The sequence below is a fragment of the Rana temporaria genome, chromosome 1 (genome assembly GCF_905171775.1).
Source record: "Rana temporaria chromosome 1, aRanTem1.1, whole genome shotgun sequence".
NCBI lineage: Eukaryota > Metazoa > Chordata > Amphibia > Anura > Ranidae > Rana > Rana temporaria.
In genome coordinates, this window is record NC_053489.1 from 142,999,242 (window position 1) to 143,005,240 (window position 5,999).

Consider the following 5,999-nt stretch of genomic DNA (forward strand, 5'->3'; position numbering starts at 1 on the left):
GGGAGGGGCGGGGTCAGGCTGCAAGGTGTGTGGTGCTGTGTGTGTACACAAGGCTGACATGAATGGATTGCTGGGAGGTGTCCTGTGCTTTCCCAGCACTTCTATCTATAATGCAGTATTCATGTTACAGCATTGTCACATAGCATTCTGTATACTTCAGTCACAGATAGAAAATAACACGTTTTAGAGGGCTCACTCCCACTATAGGGGGGATTCAGTGAGGACCTCTTCACACATAATGTGCCTAAAAATACATGAGGGCCAATTCACACCATATGCAGTGCAGTTTGTCTGCATTAGAAACGCATGAAAAGCAGGTTATATGGTTTCCAATGACAGAGTTTACACCAGTGCTTGCTGTTCCAGGGCGTTCCAGTTCCAGAGAAAAAAGTAGAACATGCTGCATTCTTCCTGCACTGGACTGTACTGGAACGTTGTAAAATGCATCAAAAAAGCACTGGAATGCACCAAAAACGCACTGGAACGCACATGTTCTTATTTAGGGCCAGTTCAAATGCAGTCTGGGTGCGTTGCAGAAGCTTTTCTGCATGCGCATTTTTTATGCGTTCCAGTGCGTTTTTACTACAGTCAAGTGCATTTTCCCCACTTTTTTCTTAACCCTAAAGAGGAGGTCTGGGGGAAAAAATTAAAAGCCAGCAGCTACACATACTGCAGTTTCTGGCTTTTAATAAATGGACACTTTCCTGTCCTGGAGTCCAGCGATGTCGGCAGTGAGGTTCCCGGCGTGAAGTCGAAAGGCTACACTGCCGCCTGCCTTTGCGGGTAAGGGAACCCTTTCGGCTTCACGCCGGGAACCTTACTGCACATGCGTGAGGCCCCGCTCCTCTCTCCTATTAGCCTGGCGGCCAGGGGAGGAGGAGGGAGGGAGCCCTGCCGTGACGTCAAAGCTGCGGCCGGACTCCTGGAAGTGGGAAAGGATACCTGTGAAAGACAGGTGCCAATTGTGGCTCCGGAGGGGGGGGGGAGGAATCCGATGAGCGGAAGTTCCACTTTAGATTGGAGCTCCGCTTTAAAGTGATTGTAAAGTTTATTTTTTCGCTAATAACACACGTGACGTGGATTTGCACAGAGCAGCCTGGATCCTCCTCTTCTTAGGTCCCTCTTCAGCCCTCCTGGTCCCTCCCTCCTGTTTAATGCCCCCACAGCATACAGCTTGCAGTGGGGGCACCCAAGTCGAGTCACAGCTCCATGTATCCATTCAGACAGCTCTGATTCGCCCCTGTCCCCTCTCTCTCCTGATTGGCTAACTGACCTTGATTGACAGCAGCGGGAGCCAATGGCGCCACTGCTGTGTCTCAGACAATCAGGGATGGCCAAGGAACTCATAGACATCGCTGGAGAGAGATGGGGCTCAGGTAAGTATTAGGGGGTGCTGCACACAGAACGTTTTTTACCTTAATGCATAGAATGTATTAGGATAAAAAACCTTCTGCCTTTACAACCGCTTTAACCACTTACCAACCGTGCCATAGTCGAATGACGGCTCGATAACTCTGGGAGGGCGTACATTGACGTCCTCCCAGAATGGCGCTCCCGCCCCAGTGCCACCTCATCAGTGCCCACCAGTGCCACCTATAAGTGCCGCCATATGAGTGCCTATAAGGGCAGCCTATCAGTGCCCATCACTGCCACCTATTAGTGCCCATCAGCATACATCAATGAAGGAGAAAAATTACCTGTTTGCAACATTTTAGAACAAAATATAAAACTGTTTTGTTTTTAAAAAAATGTAATTTTTCATTTTTTTAACAAAAAAATAAAAACGCAGCAGTGATCAAATACCACCAAAAGAAAGCTCTATTTGTGGGAAAAAAATGATAAAAATGTAATTTGGGTACAGTGTTGTATGACCGCGCAATTGTCATTCAAAGAGTGAAGAGAAACACTGACCTAACCTAAAGAGTGTATCCGTTCTGCACTATAGCAATACAAACAATCACTTCAGCAATCATTATTACCTAAAGTATCTCCCAATCCAATGGTAAATGGGTTTTGCAGACTTTTGTGAAATGCTTTGTAGTGATAGATTAAGGGCCTGAGTCAGCGGACTTTTCTTTACTTCAAACATTCAGCATTTTTAAACAAGTCTATGGGAATGCAAAAACTAGCTTCAAGCAGGTCAAATGCATGTTGGAAGGAGCTTAATGAGCATATTAGCTCATTATAAAGTACTTATCTGAGATCGAAGCTCCCCGCAGCGGTGCTCGGTCACCTCCTCCGTCGGCGCCATCTCTCCACGAGTTACTTCCGCATATCGTGGCTGCGGCGCTGTGACTGGCCGGAGCCGCGATGATGTCACTCCCGCGCATGCATGCGGATGCCGCCACTAACGGCATGATCGCCGTTAGCAAAGGCACGCTCAGTGCACCTGCGTGCCGTTGTCTGAGGTGCATGCGCCATAGACATCAGTGCCTTTCTTTTGAAAATATCTCCTAAACCGTGTAGGTTTAGGAGATTTTTGCTGCACCTACAGGTAAGCCTTAATCTAGGCTTATCTGTAGGTTAAAGTGGTCTGTAAGGGTTTACAACCACTTTAAGTCCCATGCTGAACGCTCTCCACATGGCTATTTTTCCCTCATGTAATATTATTTCCTCATCTAACCACCCCACATACCTTTACCCCTAATGCTCTGTACACACGACCGTTTTTTCTGTCAGAATAAACTCTGGCGGATTTTTCGAACAGAATTCCGCTCAAGCTCTCTTGCATACACAGGGACACACCAAATTCCGACCGTCAAAAACACTGTGAAGTACAACACTACAATGAGCCTAGAAAAATATTGTTCAATGCTTTCGAGCATGCGTCAAATTATTTCCGAGCATGCATGTTTTTTTTCTCTGTCGGAATTCCATACAGACAAACGTAATTTCCAATACAATTTTTTTCCGTCAGAAAAAAAAGAGAACATGTTCTCTTTCTAAGTCCATCGGATTTTCCGACGGAAAAAGTCCGATGGGGCATACACACGGTCGGAATATGATGAAAAAATTCTGTCAGACTTTTTTCATCGGAAATTCCAACCGTGTGTATGCGGCATTAGCATACGTCTGAACTGAGATGACTGTGGACATACACATTCCTCAACTGCCCCTCTTTTTGAGAACAGAAATCTATAAATAAAGGTACTGTTTTAAGCACACCTGTCTTTGGAGAAATATGAGGATTGCCATTGCTGATCTGCTTCTGGAAATGCTGGTTGTTTGCCTTCCCCCAGATTCAGTACTTTCTGAGTCATAAACATGGATCAAGTCAGAATTGTGTATTTCATACTTGTTCCGGGTCAGTGACTCTGAAAGTCTTGAAACCACTGATTAACATGACAGCCACGAAGGTGATATTTCCAATAGGAGTGATTTGTAATAGCATTTTCTTTACTTCTTTACACAAGTTGTGTTTTAAAGTGTGGCTAATTTGTTCTTAATTTGGATTTCTGACTAATTGTCTTTTTCATATTTAACCACTAGATGTCCTCAGTGTGTATGCAAAAAATAGAAGTGAATGCAAATGTTCTTTTTTAGGGCAGATACTGACTAAGCACTCCTTGTAAAAATTATCATGAACAAAAATTTGATAATGCTTTTTTTTTTCCAGTGTTTTTTTAACCACTTAAGGACCGGACAGATTTTCCTCTTTCTGACCAGGCCATTTTTGCCTTACAGCACTGCATCACTTTAACTGACAATTGTGCGGTCATTCGACGTTGTACCCAAACAAAATGTATGACATTTTTTCCCACAAATGGAGCTTTCTTTTGGTGGTATTTGATCACCTCTGTGGTTTTTATTTTTTTGCGCTATAAACACAAAAAAAAAGATAATTTTGGAAAACATAATTTTTTTTACTTTTTGCTATAATAAATATCCACAAAAATTAAAAGAATTAAATTTCTTCAATAGTTTAGGCCAATATGTATGGGAATGTAGGCTGCACCAAATAAATTAAACTAATACCTATAAATAAAACTCAACATACCAAAATTATTTAAATAATTGTATTGATAAAATGTATATATATATATTTTTTAATGGTAATAGAAATGGCCGCGGCACCTTTATTGGTAAATATATAAATATTATATAAATAAATAAATAATCCAATTAATAAATTAAATTCTTAATAAATAAAACTTTCAATATTCAACTTCTTAAAAATAACTTTCAAACTTAAAATTCTCTCTCAAGATCTCGCTCAGTCATAAAACTCGAGCGAATACCATAAATAATTAAATAAATACAAAGGGCCATATCCTCAAAAGAGATACGACGGCGTATCTACTGATACGCCGTCGTATCCCTGTTTCTATCTTTGGAACTGATCCACAGAATCAGTTTCCAAGAGACAGGCCCCGTACACACGAGAGGATCGATCCGCTGAAATTGATCCGCGGATCGGTTTCAACGGATAGATCCGCTGGTGTGTACGATCCAGCGGATATTTATCCGCGGATATATTTCGGGCCGACCAATTTCCAGCGGATAAAAATTTCTTGGCATGCTAAGAAATCTATCCGCTGGAATCGGCTCCAGCGGATCGATCCGGTGGTCTGTACAGACTCACCGGATCGATCCGTCCGAACCCATCCCTCGCATGCGCCGTAATGATTCGACGCATGCGTGGAATTGCTTATATGACAGCGTCGCGCACGTCGCCGCGTCATCATCGCGGCGACGGCGCGACACGTCACCGCGGTGTGAATTCGGCGCGGATTCGATCCGATGGTGAGTACAATCCAGCGGATCGAAATCCTCAGAGGATTTATCCGCAGAAACGGTCCGGAGGACCGTATCCGCGGATAAATCCTCTCGTGTGTACTAGGCAATAGACAGAAGATCCGACATGTGTAATTGAATTACACTGTCGGATCTTAAGGATGCAATTCTAGGCCGGCCGCTAGGTGGCAAGGCCATTGCGGGCGGCGTAGAATATGCAAATGAACACTTACGGTGATCTACGAACGCTCCGACGGGCCCGTTGCTCTAAATCTACGTCGTTTACGTCGAGTTACGCCGTGTAAAAATAGGGCTGAGTCCTATTTGACTAAGCCCTATTAAGTATGGCCGTCGTTTCCGCGTCGAAAATTCAAACTCTACATCGTTTGCGTAAGACGTCCGTGAATGGCGCTGGACGCCATTTACGTTACCGTCTAAGCAAATGACGTCGGAGCTACCCGACGGAGAATGCGCAGTACGTCCGGCGCGGGAGCGCGCCTAATTTAAATGGGACTCGCCCCATTAGATTCGGCACGCCTTGCGCCGGACACATTTAAGTTACACCGCCGCAAATTTCAAGGTAAGTGCTTTGTGGATCGGGCACTAACTTGGACAATTTGTGGCAGTGTAACTTAAATGGGAAAAGTTAAGTTACGCCCGATATTTGTGGATCTGGCCCAAAGTCCCCCCTTGACTTCAAGGGTGACATACCACATAACAGGTGCTGCGACAGGGTGGGGGGAAGGGGGAGCACACCACGCTGTTCCAGGTTACAGCTGATTAAGGCCTCAGGATGCTGGGCTTATATAGCCCCATACACGTGCAATAAGCCCGGGAAACACGTGACTTCCAAAGCCCGGGAAATACGTGAATTCCAAAGCCCGGGAAACACGTGAATGACAAAGACAGGCTTCTACCCGCCCAAATTAAACCTGACAGCCCCAGTGAAGCTGACAGGAAGCCATTTTTTTTTAAACTTACAGACATATTAAATATTATTTATTATATATTTAATTATTTATTCTGACAGCCACTCTCCCCATGTTGTGGGCACTAAGTAATGCCCCCTTTTCATTCTACATATATTTGGCAAAAAAATCACAATAAGCGTATATTGATTCGTTTGTGCAAAAGTTATAGGCCCAGATTCTCGTACATCGGCGCATCCTTATGCGGTCGTAGCGCATCCAAGATGCGCTACGCCTTCCTAACTTAGAGAGGTAAGCTCCGTATTCCCGAAGCACCGGCGTTCAAATTTGCGCCGG